Source organism: Vidua macroura, chromosome 6, assembly GCF_024509145.1.
Source record: "Vidua macroura isolate BioBank_ID:100142 chromosome 6, ASM2450914v1, whole genome shotgun sequence".
NCBI lineage: Eukaryota > Metazoa > Chordata > Aves > Passeriformes > Viduidae > Vidua > Vidua macroura.
In genome coordinates, this window is record NC_071576.1 from 24,332,538 (window position 1) to 24,350,832 (window position 18,295).

Genomic DNA, 18,295 nt, shown 5'->3' on the forward strand with positions numbered 1-18,295 from the left:
ACTCATTACTGAACACTACAGCTTATTTATTAAATGAGTGTGGTAAGGTGAATGGCAACCATTTCAGTTCACTATCCACATGTTTCAAATTCCGACTTGAAATTCAGTTACTGAGAGGGCGTCTTCTTCTTTAGTTCAAGCTGACCCAGATGCTCAGCTGAGGTACTCAACACAAAGTCACTTCTGTGAGAACCTAGAATCCATTTTATTGTCCTTTCCAGTCTGAAAAATAGTTAAATTTCCTTCTCTTGAAGACATACCAGAGATTTGATTCTGGGTAGAATAAGCCTTCCTGATAGGAATTAATTTATTAACAACTCTCTACAACTTCCTGAAGGGAGGTTGTAGACAGGTGGGGGTCGGTCTCTTCCACCGGGCAGCACTGACAGAACAAGAGGTCACAGTCTCAAGCTACGTCAGGGAAGGTACAGGTTGGATATTAGGAAGAAATTTTTCACAGAAAGAATAATAAAGTACTGGAATTGTCTTCCCAGGGAGGTGGTAGAATCACCATCTCTGGATGTGTTTAAAAAAAGACTGGACATGGCACTTGGTGCTATAGTCTAGTTGAGGTGTTAGGGAAGAGGTTGGACTTGATGATCTTAGAGGTCTCTTCCAACCTCATTATTCTGTGATTCTGTGATTACAGAAATGTACTATTAAATCATGAGCTCCACCATCTATGTGGCATTTGGATCCATCAACTACATCTCCAGCACATGCAAGACCCTTTGAAGAGGGCCAATCTAATTTCACAGTGTTACTGTGACAACAGATCCATTCTGACTCACAAACCTCAAGTAAGTTTTGCATTAATCTCTACTTAGCAAAGGTATGTGAATTTGGCTACAGATAATATATGGGAAGATGCTGAGAGCATTGATACCTATTCACTCCTTTGAAAAACCAAAACTACCATAAGATCTAACATAATAATGCAAGTAAAGAATGAGTAGTAGGAAAGATGGTGCTTATCAGTTTCATTTTATTAATTTCGTATTTTCTGCAGTAGCAATGTGTTTTGCAAGCGAAGGGATTTCCTTTTACTGACCTTGGTATTCATCAGGACCATACAGTGATTTATATCGAGAATTCCAGGCCTTTATCTGATCTTATAAATAAATGTAAAATACATAAAACAATTATCCCAGTGTAAAATTGAATTTTATCTCTCTATAATCAGCTTTTGTCTACGATACATATTTCTATGTTTGAATACAATTCAAAATTAATAATAGGTATAATTTATTTTCTGACTTTTCATTATCTTGATATTTTAACAATCTTTTTTTTATATACTCAGGCTTTAGTTTTATCTAGGGCTTCAACCCCACATTTCCTTTTTAGACATGTACAATGTGTCTTTCAGAATATCCATTCAAGGAATAAGCCTGCTAAAAGAACACACTGGCCATTTAACAGACCAAAAAAAATTATTAACAAGAGCAGAGCTTTATAACAAAGAAAAACACCAGATTAAGAGAGAAAATTTAGCACTGCATGTAAATGACAAGAAAAAAAACATATTAGAAGAAATCACAAGTTACAGTGAAGAATTAGAAGTAAAAAGTAGAGTTCTGAAATTGATGATTCTGGAAAATTATTAATAGACAGCGTAGATGTAATTTTTTAATAGCTAAAAGAGACAACCAAGGAAGTCTTCTTCCTATTAAAGAGCAGTAACAACTTTATAATGAATGTCATAGCATTAGCAATTTAATATAGATTAGTCTTATCTGGAGATGAGGCTTTCAGTAATTACAAGTAATTTTTTGGCCTTAAATGTGACTTATACAAATGCACCCATCTAATAGTTTACTTTCTTTTCTTAATTCAATTAATTAAGTTCAATTAATCATCCTCAATATTTTACTACCTCAGACATACACATATTGACTTCAAAGAAAGTATGTCTCAAGTCATGTTCTCACCACCATGTAAAGTTTAAGTAGACTTCACAAGCAAATGGTATAGTTTACACAAAAGACTTCATTTAAAACAAAAAGCTCGGAATTAGAGATGGTCAGATAGAAAATGAAAAAAAAAAAAAAAAGACACAGACATACACAATACTGCATGAAAGAATATCCTAGAAGGACTGTAATGAATAAATACAAAGAATGTCATTACTATATGAGCTGACAGCAGAAGTGTCACTTTCCATACAGGGCAAGAAGTCCACAGCCACTGCACAAAGCCAGACTGGCCACACCACAGCTGTCAGTGCAGCAGCAGTAGGATTCCTTCACGTCTGCAGCAAATGAAGCTGCTCACTGGGCCTTTGTGATTAGAAGAGGAATGTGATAACCACGGTGGTCTAGACTGCTACAAGTAAAAACAACATGCCCCAAAATGAGTGGTCCTTGGTCTGAAGTGCTGTGGTCAGGATGAGGCATGTTTAGGAGGCAGTCCCTCGAATACCTTGTGATAAACACATGTGGAGAAAATAACATGAAAGAACAGTGTAGTTAACTGAATAAAAGGTTAAAGAAAATAAACAGTATTTTTGCAGCTTAGCATTTATTTGTGAACTGCTGGTGCAACTCTATGTTTGACAGAAAAGCTACGAGGCTTTTGGTAGCTTGACAAGACAATCTACAAGCTTGAATGAAATGTTCAGCTTAAGGAATTAGAATAAATCTGATGACTGATGTGCTACTGAACGTGACAGACTGTCATCTGTTTTAAACAGGATCTCTGTAGGATGTACTGAAAGCAAGATTTTCCCATTACCTTAAACATACTAAGATTTTTCCCAATGAATTCTGGCTAATCTATTAAGACAAAAGAGCTCCTCAAACTCTTGGCATTACAATAAAATAATGAAATAGCCATTTGGTTTACTTGCATAATTAATTCATGCTGACACTGTACTTCTGTGATTAATTTATAACCAGTTACAAATGTATACAATAAAAAAAATACTCTAAATTCCTGACTTAACTATAAAATTATAAAATATGCACAATAAGAGATTAAAGCAGCTTATCTAAACACTATTTGTACACAGACTTTTGCATGTAGAAATATCAAATAGTTTCTTTGTTATCAAAGCGATTTCATACAAAAACACATACAGGCATTCCTTAATAGCTTTTGAAAATCAAGAAAAAATTATCAAAAAATCTACAGTCAAATGGTATTGCAACACATAGCTTGGGATATATTAAAAAAATGTAGTTTTAATTTGGCCAAATCCTAAAAAAATTTAAATCATTAATTATATACAAAGACACACATATAAACAATGTAAAATAAGATTAAAACCCTTGGAATGTAATGTATGCTATTTTAAAAACCATATAAGCAAAAAAACTTTGGGAAGATCTAGGCTGAAACAAGAATCTCCTTCCTATACATAAATAGTCCCTGTAGGAATTACTAAGGTGTTTTACCATCTCCTTATCCTAGAGATAATGACTCAAATCTGTCCTACAAACACAAAATATGGAAAAAAGGATTTTGTGACATCCACCTGGAATCTGTACCTTAGATACAGGGAATGGGCAAAACTGCTCATTGGTGGATAAAGCACAGTAACATCAGTTTGAACTACACTGTATTTACAAAGCTGAGCAGGGAAGTCAGCACAACTCCTCAGCTCCAAAGGGGAATACAATCTACCTCCAAATGGGAATAAGAATGAAACCACCCCCAATGTCATTCAACCTTCAGAAAAGGCTAAGTGTCAGAAGTACATATAATTTAAAATACATTAGCTGTCAGGTGAATTTCCCTATTAGTTGATTAATTTGTTTTAAACTATAATTTCATGTAACACATTTCTAAGAATGAATAGCTTGCTTAGCTCATAAATGTCAGTATTAGACTGATTTACCTTGCTCGTTCTCTTTACTGCTATACCACAGCATCACAATTACTGGTAATTGGCCCAGCAGAAAAACTGTTTCTAGGTATGAACCAGATTACAAGTGTAATATCACCTGTATTTCACTGACAGAATAGAGTTCAGATTTTGAAAGATGCTTTGCCATTACAGCTTGTGAGCTTATAAATAAATAAATAAATAGCTAAACTCAGAATCTTAAAGCTTTTCCCACTCCTGCTGTCAAGATACAAATTTAGGTCATAAGAAAAGTTCAAAGACCTCAGTCAAAATAGTTTTGCTTATATGACTGCAGCTATGTCTCCCTTTGTCCCCCATTTGCACACAGAAACCACTCAGACTTCAGAAGACCAATAGACATTTTCCAAACAGTTGTTTCCCAGCTCATCAATACAGAAGATCACAAGCCTCTGCACAAGCTAATGTTTTGTTCTGCGTTTGGCAGGAGTCCTTTACATGCCTCAGTTACCATAATCCCCTTCCCCACATAATGTAACCTGTTAACAAAAACCACTGTGACAGGGATAAAATGTCATGCTAGAGGCAACTATCAGTAGGTCTTTGAGGTACTCTGTACAGTCAGCAGAAAAATGTATTACCTATGCTTATATCAGAATTACAAATTAATCTGTTTCAGTTACCACCTGTGATCTTTTGGACTGAGAGAGAACCAGAGCCTAGAAGATCTGAAATTTCCCAAAGCTTTTCACAATTGCTAGCTCTACATTTCTATCATCTTCCCTGGGTCAAAACATCAGTCCTCACTATAGCCTTTGATATTCAACATGTGCTGTACTTCCCTGCTGAATGCTTCAGGCAGTATACAAAGTCTCTCAAAGGACTCAGGTGCTGATACATAAGGAATGCTGAACACACAGAGGTGGTCTCCACTTTCTTCAGAGCAACTGCCAAATTCAACTGATGCATCAAGCACAGAAAAACATTGGTTATCAGTCATCTTTTCATGATGTTCTCCATGCACTGGCAGGTGCAAGACTTGGTGTTTCTGTATCTTGTTTTTCAAAAACATTTAAGGCCAAGTTTAATGAAGGCTTGTCTTATTTCCCTCACCTTTCAATGACCAGTATATCCACTATGTTGACTTTACCACTCATTTTATGCATCATACAATATTATTAAGCCTTTCTCTTGCTTCTAAGGGCAAACATTCATTGGAACATAATTTTCTGAACATTTTGTCTTTTCAGCTCTACCCTGTATTTCACTGAAAGCTTTACTGTCAAACTTCTTCTGAAAAAAACTCCCTCCTCTGCAAAGAAAACATCCTTTTAACAAGAACATGAGCTAAACTTCGTAACCATGCCCTTGAGAGGCAGGGAAAGCTCATTTTCATAAACACTCAAGTCAAATACTTATAGTCTGCTACAGCTTCCTATTTGTGCTAATATCACTGCCTCTGGTACTAACTAAATCAAAAGTCAAAGAACACAAAAACAAAAGGGCATGATCATTCTTGAACAAAACAATGGTGGCTTAAGACATCACTAAGCCTAATATGTATGTTGCAACTTCATTCATATGTGAGAACTCACTACTGCATAGGAGTAAAATCTCCTCTAAATTATTACTAGACTTTTAATTGAGACTTGCTTAAGTAAATTGTATTCATATAAATTTAGAAATTTCCTCCCTTACAAATTTAAGCTGTATACCCATCTGTCTATCACCAATGCTGCTACAAATTTAAAAAATGCTTTTCATAACACATTCTAGAAAAGAGTATTTTTATTATTGAAAAAATATGGTACTACTTGTACTGACTCTGGTTCGGATGCCATTAACTTCCTTTGTAACTGCACACGTGGTACTTTGGTGTTTTGGGGTTATAGCTAAAACATTGCTGACAACATACCAGTACTCTGAATATTACATACACTGCTTCCACAGCATCAAGGCTTTTGTTTCCCACCAACTTTGTCCCTCCAGAGAGTAGCTTGGGCACGGGCAAGAAGTTGTGAGGGGACAGAGCTGACCCAAACCAGCTAAAATGACATTCCACAGCATATAATGTCATGCTTAGCAATGGAAACTGGGTAAAGCAAAGGAAGGGGGTGTGTAGTTTTTCTTCCAAAGCAGCAGCTCTCTAAGACTGGCTGGACCATGGTACACTGCAGGTAAGAGGTGGTGATTGACTCCATTTGCATAAATTTTTGTTGGTTTTAGTTTTGTTTGGTTGGCTTGTTCTTTCTTCTTTTTTCTTTGCTTATTAAACTGTCACTGTCTTGGAACATGAGTTTGCTTCCACTCCCCTTACTTTTCTCCTCAGCCTGCTGGGGAGAGCAGCAAGCAAGCAGCTGTGCTGGCGTTTAGCTGCTGGCTGGGGTCAACCCCACACATGACTGTTTATTTTTCCCTTCAAAGCACAAGGATGTTTATAGCTGGGATTTGTGTCTGATTTTTATAAAATGTACTGAAACAATAACAAACTGGAATACTGTCTAGAGCTTCCTCTCTGGACTGCAACAAATAATTGGGTTTGAATGACTGGAGTGCTGTAATTTTTTGCTATCACGAACCACAGTGTAGTTTGGGTTGGAAGGGATCTTGAAGATCACCTATTCCATCCCCCTGCCATTGCCAGGGAAACCTACTGCTAGATCAGGTTGCTCAAAGCCCCATCCAACTATGTGCCATGTGAAAGAAAATCCGTAATTTCATTTTCGGAAACCATAAGCAAAAGCGACTACTAACCATTAAAACAAATAAAGCAAACAAAATGATACAATTCCAGCAGAATTCTAACTGAATAATTTATTTTTGAAAAATGCTTTCACAATCTCATTTCTATGTCCATTCCATAACATCGGAATGCCAGTTTAACATACATAATGAACAGCAGGTAGAAACACATTTCCAAAGATTATTTCAGATTGCAACTTAGCCCAGTATTCATACAGTCATCAGACAACTCGTCAGGCTTTAAGAATGACTTAATTTTTCTTTTGAGATTTAAGGTACAGTACAGGAGTGTTACTGTGCAGAAATATTAGTCAGAGCAAAAACACCAGGGACCCACACCCTTCCCATTGTTTTGAAATGTAAACATTAAGACACTTGGAATTTCAAATAAAAAATGCAGAGCATATGTTATAGAAATGGCGTACCTGTTACAATCACAGAATACTCCTAATCTCTCAGATATTTCAAGCACAGATTTATTGGAACAAACCCAGTAAAAACCCCCAAAAGAACAATTTGCGTTATTATTATCCCTCAAAAATTTTCCTCCTTTCTCCCTTTAAAATTAAGAACTGCATTTCAAATTTTGAAATAAAATTAGCATGATGCTGTTTAAGAACTGTTCTCACACTAGAGTAACTTGGCTATATACACAACTGCATCAGGTAAACCGATTTCTAAATAAAGTTGCAAAAAACTTGGACATATTTTGCAGTTCTACAAGTGGCCGACATAAATGTCAACAAACCCAGTCCACTGTATCATTTAGTTGAGCCACGTAACACAGCTCTAGGCTGTGGGTGTGGACACACAGAGTGCAAAAGAGGCAATATGCAAGATTAGCTAATGCTGATTTTGAATTTCTGAACTGCTCTATTCAAGAATTTTCTATACTCAAAAATATGTTTTTAAAAAGATCAGCAATTAGCATATATGAAAAACAAAAATACAAAACTAAATGCCAAAACTTGTATTTTAATCTGCTTTGTAAATTTCTTAAGAGCTTTCCATAGGTCCTGTTTCCTATGGTTTCAACCAAGATTTGCCTAAGGACATGCAGTTGGCTCAGAAGTTAACAGAAAAAACGTGGCAAGCCACACAGGCTCTCGTCCTTGCAGCACTCTGGAACAGACCAGGCTGTTTCACCCGACCGCCTGCCCGTCATGAACGCCACAGAGCTGTCCCTAAGCATCTCAGCACACAGTCACTGCCTTGACTTGCACAGCTAACGGTAGGCATTTAATTTTAAACCCATATTCATTTCTATGAATAAAACATATCGCAGATACATGCTCAAGAAGCCGCTCCCGCCTGGCGCTCAGGTCAGAGAGGCTGCAGGTTCGCTCGCCAGCCTGCTCAAAGCTGGCTGCTGGCACAGGGCTCCATCTACCGGTGTGCGATCCTACACACCTATGGGAGGAGCTGGTGGGGGGAAAAATAAACCAAAATCTCAACAGCTATTTCACATCTCTGTTTGCTAATGAGTTATTCAGAAGACATAATGTGAGACTATTCAGAAAACACTACTGTTTCAGAAGAAAACAAACAACGAACTACATTCACTCTCATGCTAGGTTGAAACTGTTGCACACGTATGAAATCTTTTGTTATCCTTTAATATTTGTAAAATAAAAAAACTGTTATAAAGATGCAGCATATGACTACACACTCCCAATCCAGATGTGAAGCTTTATTGTTCCTTCTTAATGCAAGCAAATAAGGAAACTCAGATAACTCTCAGATAACAGATAACTCTCAAAAATTACTGAAGACTAGATCACAATTTAAGGCATTGGAGGTGGTCTTTTTCATTAAAAAAGGAAACTCCCCAAATGCAAAACCAAAGTTTCAGAAGGTGACTGCTGTCTGTATTCAAGGGTATTTCTGCACAGTGGGAGCTGCAGCTATATTATGTTTAACTTTACAGATTAATTTGACCACTGCTGTCACATGGCGTATTTCTCAAACTGAGCCATTTAAACCTTGCCTTAATAACCCCACCATGCCTTCAGTTCATGTCTGGGAGTGAAAAAGAGCAGTATCTTTTCCTCCCCAGGGCCCTTTGTGCCCATCAACCAAGGCTGCTGAGCTCTGGCTGCAAAAGTGCAGACTAAAGAGAAAGAAGGAGAAGCAGGGCTACGTCTTCTGTGCAGCACTCAGTAGGTGCCTGAGCTTGCCAAGGGCCAACAGCTGGCTGAGCAGTCAGCCCAATTCTGTTCTCCAAGGCATGTCTAGCAAGATCAGCACTTTGAACCTGGTGCAAGCAAAGAGTCCAGGAAATGTACAGTGAGTTCCACCACTCCACCCCACTTCTTTTCTTTAAAACATCCTGCCTCACACTCAACATGTTGAAGGCAGCTGAGCAGGGTAAGGGAATCCTTGAAATACCCACATCCCTCACACAATACCTAAACACAGGAAAAGATGCGACTAATTTAGTTAGGAACACCTGGAAACAACCAACAGGCGGTCACAGCAGGAAGGCAGGAATGGAGCACAGAGCAGGAAAACCGAGGCTCTATATATTATCTGATAAGGCAAGGAGAACTGGTGAACAAAGGCATCAAGAAATTCACATAGCTCTTCCTGTGGCTCAATTTTTTCAACGTAGCTTGTTCCCCATAAATGACAATTGAAGAGACTAATGGAAAAGAAAATCTCTGACAATGAACTTTCCACAGCACCACCAAATGAGAACAGAATACTGTCTTTTTTCTTTGTTTTAAATTTTAGCTTGAAGCAAAAGCAAATTTTAAAGCTTGAAAGTGGCTTTTCCACTTGCTAAATTTAAATTTCAATGAAAATGCACTTTAAAATAAAACTGAGCAGACCTATGGATTTGCTGATGTTTCTTTAAGGAACAATGGCATCAATGCAGGCTACACTTGAGAAGGATATAGGTGTGGAACTACATCCTTTTTCATCATACAGTCAGGTGCAAAGGGAAAAGTTAAGCTTCAAGATTCCTGTGGTTTAATGAAAATAAATACCATTACAAACAGATCCAAGAACACAGACGCATTAAATACTGTTTGTTTTTCTTCAGATATAGATCATGGGAATGGAGATATTTAACTACTTCAAGACTAATTTTTATTTCATTTTAATCTGGTTACAGTACGCAATCTCCTAGTATCATGACAACTAGCAGAAGCAAAAAAAAAAAAAAAAAAAAAAAAAGTGTAAAAAAGTGAACAAGCGCCTGTGACAAGTTCTAAATCAGTATTTAAGTATTTGATTGGCCTGCTTTGATTACACTAAGAAACTGAATGTCTATCATAGTTCCTGTATCACTCATCTAGTAATATTTGTAAGAAAGGAAACAAAAATAAAACCACATTTTTGTAGCCCTACAAGAAAAGCTATAAAACATTTCAATAAATCTTAAAATTGTGGTGGGTGTTTCACAGTGCCAATTTCCTCATTACAAGGAAGGTACCAAGCAGCAAACTGATCACACAGCACTTATGTCAAATCTCAGACAAAGAAAACCACATCCTAATACTCTGCCATACGAGCAAATGGAAAAACTGCCTGTGCACACACAAGAGGCACACTACAGAAGTACATGATGAACAACACTGCTTTGTTTCTCATGCTTGTATCTAAAAATTTACATAGCAAATTTAACATATTCCCACCCCCTAATCACGTAATGCCTAAAATTCCTATAGAAACTGAAATTTTATTTACTTGAATGTCAATCACAAGAACACATTGAGAAGCAGCATCTTAAAGCAAGTCCAACTGCAGATCACAGAAATTTTAAGAATGCTATTTAAGGAAACTAAGTTGTGACTTTCTAGAAGTAATGCTAATAACTTTATTAAATTATTCTGTGGATACTAATGATTTTATTATAACAATACCACTAATGATGGGATGGGATAATTTCGGCAACTACAACAAGCATAAATTTTAATATCCGACACATATCTGCATTAGATATGTATCTTCACATCTCGTCATATCATCTCTCAAACAGCACTAACTTTCAAAAAGAAGTATGTAACTATATAGCATACCATTACTGAGAGAAATAAAAGCTTAAAAAAAGAATACACTAATTTTTGCATAACTTCTGTCAGTAGCTTTGAAGATACCACTGGAATGTCTTAGCTTGTCTAATTATGCTCAGTCAGTGCTCTCAGATCTCTTAACTGCACTCAGCTGCATGCTGGGATACTATTTTTCTTGGTAACTAGGTTTATCTTTTTGGTAGTCAATTCCTAAAATGAAGTTAAATGTGTAATACATAGGGAAAAACCAACAGAAACATAGTAAACATAATACAAACTGGTATTTTCTTTCCTATCAAATACAATAGGCAAGCAAGAAGAATGGCTCCAATTTCTCACCTGTTGAAACATCAGAATTAACAAGGAAAGTGGGTCAAACATACATTTGGAAACAGTGCAATGAAAGAAAGCTAAAGCAGAATTTATTAACCCCAAAGGAAACAAGTAAAGAACTTCTTAAAAAAAAAGATGCAATACGAAGTTTTAAACATATTTAGCTTTATGCACTAGAAACTGAAACAACAAAAAATTGTTTTTATATGTGAAAAAATTCTACAAAAAAGAAATATTTTAATACTTTTCATTTCCATACACCTCAACTGCCATGCCTCGGAAAGCCCTATGCCCTTTTCACCAAGCAAATCTAAGCTTAGGATCATTCTTTTGTTAAATTAGCAACTAAGAACATTTTCAAATTCTGGTCCCACCAAGGGCAATTCATATACATGCCCACCCATGAAGTAATTTTTCAGCACTAAATACTCCGTTTACAATTGGACATTTTTATTTATAAGCTAAAGCACAAATGAACTTGTAAACTGGCTTAAATAAATTACTACTGTAAATTAAATATGCAATCTGTTTGCTTCAAGTGCAGCAGTTTTTGATCCCATGTTAGATTCTCTCACACTGGAGCATCATACAGCATTTTCAGAACAGTTTTGATTCAGCTACAACTCTGCTCTCATTCCACAAATCCTGATGGTAGCTGCAACCCTCTCCCTACAAAGACCTAATCAATAACCAAGCATTTTAATCCTTCTTTGTCCTAATAGTACATTACTGCACCAGATTAGATTTTTCTAATTTATTTCACACTTAACATTTAATTTAATATATATCTAGTCAGAATATGACTATTTAAATGAACATATAACTTAAAGATCAAATTCTGTCTTCAACAGATTTATATAAAGGAACAGAAAGGATAACATTTTTCTACCAGTATGCTATGTGGAACTCCTTAACTCAATTTATTATGGATTTCATGGTGCAAAAATTAATGCCCTCCAGGAGCTGAACTCATTAGCAATTATTTCTTCCAAACCCACAGTGTAATCCTGTGCTTTTGTGACCAATGGGAGTTTTGCCATTCACTTAAAGAGAAGTTGGATCTGTTCCTGGGTTTGCTACTCTAGAGTTTGCTACTCTAGCAAGCGATACTGAACAAAATGATACCACAGCCACTGTCAGGGACCTGGGGGTGCTGGTCGACACCTGGTTGAATATGAGCCAGCAATGTGCCTTGGTGGCCAAGAAGGCCAATTGCATCCTGGCCTGCATTAGGAATTGTGTGACCAGCAGGAATAGGGAGGTCATTCTTCCCCTTTACTTGCTGCTGGTGAGACCGCATCGTGAGTGCTGTGTCCAGTTCTGGGCCCCTCAGTTTAGGAAGGACATTGAGATGCTTGAGTGCATCCAGAGGAGGGCAACAAAGTTGGTGAGGGGCTTGGAACACAAGCCCTATGAGGAACATTTGAAGGAGCTGGGGTTGTCTAGCCTGGAAAAGAGGAGACTTAGAGGTGACCTTACTGCTCTCCACAACTTCCTGAAGGGAGGTTGTAGACAGGTGGGGGTCGGTCTCTTCCACCGGGCAGCACTGACAGAACAAGAGGACACAGTCTCAAGCTACGTCAGGGAAGGTACAGGTTGGATATTAGGAAAAAATTTTCACTGAAAGAATAATAAAGTACTGGAATTGTCTTCCCAGGCAGGTGGTAGAATCACCATCTCTGGATGTGTTTAAAAAAAGACTGGACATGGCACTTGGTGCTATAGTCTAGTTGAGGTGTTAGGGCATAGGTTGGACTTGATGATCTTAGAGGTCTCTTCCAACCTCATTATTCTGTGATTCTGTGCCTCTTTTTCTATTATATAACAGATGCTATGAACTGATCGCATGTATTTTAGTCCCTGCTAAAAATAAAACAAACATATTGATGATAATTTTAACTACACATGAAGTCAACAAAAGGATTTTTTCAATGTGAATTTCCAGAATATATTTCAGCAACTATAATGGCAACCAGTCTGTAAGTCACTTATGGACCCTACTCAGCCCTTCAACCCCTTCCCTACTCTAAAGCTCACAGGAGCATTCCTGCGAGTCATCTGGTGCTTATGTAGCACACTCAAGTCACAACACAGGTACAAACAGCCTCTCATCACCCACCTGACACCTAAACTCCTTCTAAACACCTACTAGAGAAAAGCACAGGCAAAGAAAACAAAAACAAAAGGGAAGAGTACTCTGGTGGCCAAAATGAAGTTGATCTAAGGCTATAGATACCACAAATCTATGTTTCAAAATAGAAAGTACTTTCATAATAATTAAGCGAACTACTGAGTTTTAATTCCTCTGAAAAGCAGGAAATAAATATTATAATGCCTTTAGCAAGACTCAGCCAAGTATAAAGGTGCACAGTATTATAAGATGTTTTCATTTTTAGATGTTCAATAAAATAAACCCTTAAGCAACACATACATTATGATAGGAATCCACTGGCATTCAATTTACATGATCATGTCTGTTACTTGTACTTAGTGCCTGTTTCACATGTCATACAAAAAGTTTCAGGAAATTTAATTTATTTTAGACAACTTTAACGTACACGTGAACATTTCAAAAAATATTATTTGATTTATTAATACTATGAAAACCAAAGATCAATCCCAGCAATATCTTATGTTGCGGTGGGCTGACTCTGACTGAAATCTATGTGCCCACCAAAGCTTCTCTATCACTCTCTCCTCAGCTGTACAGGGAAAAGAAAAATAAAACAAAAGGCTCACTCACCAATTACCATCATGGGCAAAACAGACTTGACTCAGGAAAATACTAAACTTTAAAACACCTTCCTCCCGCTTCTTCTTGGGCTTAACTTTACTCCCAGTTTTTTCTACCTCCTCCCCATTACAGAGCAGAGGGACAGAAACAGGGTTTACAGTCAGTTCGTCACACATTATCTCCTTCCTCCATGGGGAGAGAACTCCTCACACTCTTCCCCTGCTTCAGCATGCGGTCCCTCCCACAGGAGAAAGTCCTCCATAAACTTCAACATGACTGCTTCCCACAGACTAATTATTCACAAACTGCTCCAGCATGAGTCCCTTCCATGTGGTTCAATCTTTCATGAACAAGCTCCTCCAGTGTGGGTCCCCCATGGCTCCCTGCCGCCAGCAAACCTGCTCTATCATTGGCATGCCAGGAGCCTGGTACAGCACAGGTTTCCCATGGGGTCACAGCCTCCTTTGGGCACAGACACCTGCTCCAGTGTGGCATCTTCTCTGGGCTGCAGGGGCACAGCTGCCTCACCATGGTGTGCACAACAGGCTGCAGGGGAATCTCTTCTCTGGTGGCTGGAGCACCTCCTTCCTCTCCTTTGTCACTGACCTTGGTGTCTGCAGAGTTTTTTCTCTCATGCATTCTAACTCCCCTCTCCAGCTGCATGTGAATTCCCAGTCCTCCCCCCTTTCTTCACTCCGTTATCCCAGAGGTGCTGCCACTGCTGCTGACAGGGTTGGCCTTGGCCAGCAGTGGATCCATCTTGAAGCTGGCTGGCATTGGCTCTGTCAGACATGAGGGAAGCTTCTAGCAGCTTCTCACAGAAGATTCTCTGTAGCTCTCCTGCTTGCCACATAAAGCCAATACACATATAAAATAGTTTCAAAATTCTAATATATAATATTCTTTAATATAGCAAAAGCCACCACTCCACAGAAACTGTCAGTTTGCATTTTAACCTGTCCCTAAAGGACAAAGGTCCACATCAAGAATCATCAGAGAAAAAAGAAGCCTGCTGTTATGAAGCAAGCAGGGAGCTTCCTCACAAAACTAGCAGGGAGCATGCCAAGCATCCTGTCACTTAAAAAACTGGTGGCTGAAAGCAGCAGAGAATCATCTTAACAACTGAGCATTCACACTGGTTCTTTACATAGCTGTATCTGTTCCGCAAATAGAGGTTCAATACTCCAGTTCTCTTACTTCTTCAAAACCATCTTCCTTTCAAAGGAAAAGGAAAAAGGCAGCAGTCATACTTAGAGGATTATCTGTCAGTTGCAACATTAGCTTGTAGTTAAATCTGTCAATAGTAGTCATCCCAGAAGGGTTGTTTGTTTGTTTCAAAGGTAAGTTTCAAAACATCAATTGCCCACATAGGATAACAGATGTAAAAGTGAGAAGAAGCTTCTGCATTGATTTGGGTGATCTGCACTAAAGTGAGCGTCAAGTCAGATCACCAATTCATAGCTTAAAAGCATTGCAGTGTGGCATTTCACTGCTATCAACATGCAGCATCTGTTCTGCCCTATATTTGGCAGACTAAAAAGTAGGTAGCATAAAGACCCATTAGGATATCTCTCAAGTTTGCAACTAATTTTACACAAATCTGTGATCTATAAGGCAGGATGCTCTTTCCCTTCAACCTCAGATCATGTGTATCTTCTTGCTTTAAATTCTAATGAATAATTTGTTGATTCTTTCCCCAGAGAACTATCAAACATGTATTTTCTTTTCTCCCCTAACCCCTTCTAGCAAGATCCAAAAACTCTCTTACTTTTTTACTAACCTAGGCACTCTCTGAAACTAAAACCTCCACAAACTGCAAAAAGCAACATGTGGGTCATCATGTGGCAACATGTGGCATCAGCACCATACTATTTCTGCCAGTAATGCAATGTGTTGGATTTGTCTTGCTACAAGAGGAATACTAAGCCTGAAATAAAACCTTGTTTTGCTTCTTACTGGTCAGGGAAAAAGTTTAACACCATTATAATGCATTTCTAACTTAGCAGCATCTAGAATGACTTCTAACAAGCAGGGAGATAGATTAACAGGATGTGAAGAAAAGTAACATTTCCTTATCCCAAACAGGTAAACTAATGACTAAAAGAGAAATTAAGTAAATCCAGAAACAAAGCAAGCAAACAAGCAAAAAGGCAAGAAATATAATTAGTTATCATGTGAAAACTGGGGAAGAGATTTTTAAAATCTAATTTGTTACCCACTACTATTGGGCAGTAGTTCCCATTTCAAACTGTAAGGAACTTGCAGTATCACTGCAAGAAAACCTGAAATACCTACAGAAAGTAACAGCAACTGTCCCTACCTTCTTAAATCCTATATGTAATTTCATATCCCAGTCCCTCTCTTCACTTTTCATACTGCAACCAGAACTGCAGTAACTTCTTAGCTGGACAGGCATGACAAGTTTATCACTTTCAAGATCCTGAAATCAATGCTAATCCCTTTACCAGTGACAGGGCAGAAGAGCTCACAGCCATCAAATTGATGGCACCTCACTGGTGTACATAGCTCTGTCTCTCACAGCTGAAGAACCTTGTCATGAATTACAACAGTCTGGGTACTAAACAGCAAAATAAAACAGAACTACCACATAAACAACATGTTTAACTGGCATGACAGTTTTAACTCTTGTTAAAACTTATGAAATTTATAAGCTAGTGCCATAACATATTTAAATAAACAAATAATTTAAAACAAGTGGCTTCAAGTTAAACCAGAGTTGTACATTCCTAGAGCAGAACTGGTCAAATACAGATGCTCAAGGACAGGTTCAAGAACAAGGCAAGCACATCATTGCACTTCCCTAAAACCCACAGATCCTAGAACCTCCAAGAGTTGCAGCTCTGAGATCTTCCAAGCCATAAAGCACATTGCTGTGGTTAACCGATTTTTCTTCCACAGCTAAAGCACTGCAATTTAAGACTGTTCTAACTGGAGTTAGAACTTGCTGGAATATTCAAAAGCCACTACAGTGCTGCAGGACACTCTGAATTCCCAAACTCGGGCCGAAAAAGCTCCTACAGCAACCCAGCTCCAATCACCTTAACCCTCTGAAGTTGTACCTAGACCCAGCTGTAGTTTTTCCACGGACAAACAACAAACATCGAAAGGTGTGCTGTCTCAGGTAAAACAGTCCTTTGGGTACATTTACTGAATGTTTTTCTCCCAAACTCTTCACACTGAGAAACCATAGCCCTTTTCCTCAGAAGAAACAGACCCTCACATCATCATCAAGAATTCTGATTTGCAGGAATTACAACAGGAGCTGAGGTATACAGCTCATTGGGATTTCCCAAGCAGCTTTAAGTCATAAGTATTCAAAAAAAGCACAAACTTTATTTTGGCAAGTTCTTTTGGTGCAGTTTTTTCTTTTTTTTTTTTTTTTTTTTTTTTTTTTTTTTTTTTTTTAATGCATTACTACAATGCTGAGCATCTTCCACAGTTTGTTCTCATCTGACACTAAAGATCCAGAACCGACCTCCTGAATTTGTTCGGGGCAGGTTTCATCTCGGACTGTCCTGACCCCCTTCTCAGCCCTGTCCCCCTCCCGGGAGGCGGCAGCCCGTCCGCCCCTTCCCTTCCCGCAAAGCCGCAGCCTCTGGCATTCCAAACCGCGCATCCCCGCACGGCAAACTTGCTTCTCCCTATCTCCAGCTGCGGAGCGGGCGGTAAGTCGGGCAAGCCGGGTCGCCCGGCGGCCACGGGGAGGTACCATTAACCCAGCCAAGGGGCTGCCGCGGCACATGCAGCCGGTCAGCGGCGCAAGGGCCCGGCGGTTGGGTCCCGGGGACGGAGGAGGCCGGGCAGGGCCGCTTGCCCGCGGGGAGGCGCTGGGGGCAGAGCGGCCGGACCTAACGCCGCCTCGCGGGACGCGCCGCCGCCGCCGAGCCGCGCCGCAGAGGATGGGGCGAGTTCCAACCCGAGCGCCGCGGGGCGGCCCCGACCCGGCCCCGCCGCCCCGTTACCTGCGCGCTCCGGCCCCGCCGCCGCCTCCGCAACAAAGCCGCGGGCGGACGGGGGGAGGGGCGCGCGCGCCCGCCGCCCTCGGGAGCGCGCAGCGGCGGGGCCGCGGCCCGGGGGCGGGGCGAGGCGGCGGGGCCGGGCGCGGGGTGGTGCCGCCCTGCGGGAGGAGAGGCGGCGGGGCCAGGGCCGGGCGGGGCGCTGCTCTGCTCTGGGGGTCTCTCCTGCCCGTCCCGCCCCCGCACAGGCAATTGTGGTTTCCTTGTCGGGTGTTAGCGCAGGGGTGCTGCCCAGGATGGGCGGAATTCCCTACTAAAGGACGCAGTAACGACAAATGGAGAGACAGACCCTGCCAGGGATATCGAGGAAAAGAATGGAGTGGCGCTCATGTACTGGTTTCGGAAGAGGCCATATGGAAATAGGATTAAGACTAGAAGTGCTTTAGGAAACCTGCACAGTGGGAAGGCCCTTTGTGGGGGAGGAGGGAGGGGTGGATGGAAAATAAGGGAGATGTCCCAAAGAGACTTCCAGTTGGGGAATTGAATTAGGGGGCATAGATTTGAATACCATGAAACAACCTTAATAGTTTCCTAACAATAGCAGAGGTTGTTTGTTTTTTTTTTTAAGGAGCAGGTGTTATGCTACTGTGTGAACATCTATGTAACTTACATGCATTCTGACTGT

The 18,295-nt window shown here is 39.7% G+C and overlaps 1 protein-coding gene across 1 annotated transcript in view; it reads right to left on the reverse strand.

Moving 5' to 3' along the window:
- MIPOL1 (mirror-image polydactyly 1) overlaps positions 1–17,637 on the reverse strand; it is a 182,985-nt gene extending 165,348 nt beyond the window's left edge. Inside the window, exon 1 of the mRNA XM_053981400.1 lies at positions 17,617–17,637. The gene's annotated coding sequence lies outside the window, so the exon portion shown is untranslated. The remainder of the gene's footprint in view (positions 1–17,616) is intronic.
- Between the last annotated feature and the right edge of the window lie 658 nt (positions 17,638–18,295).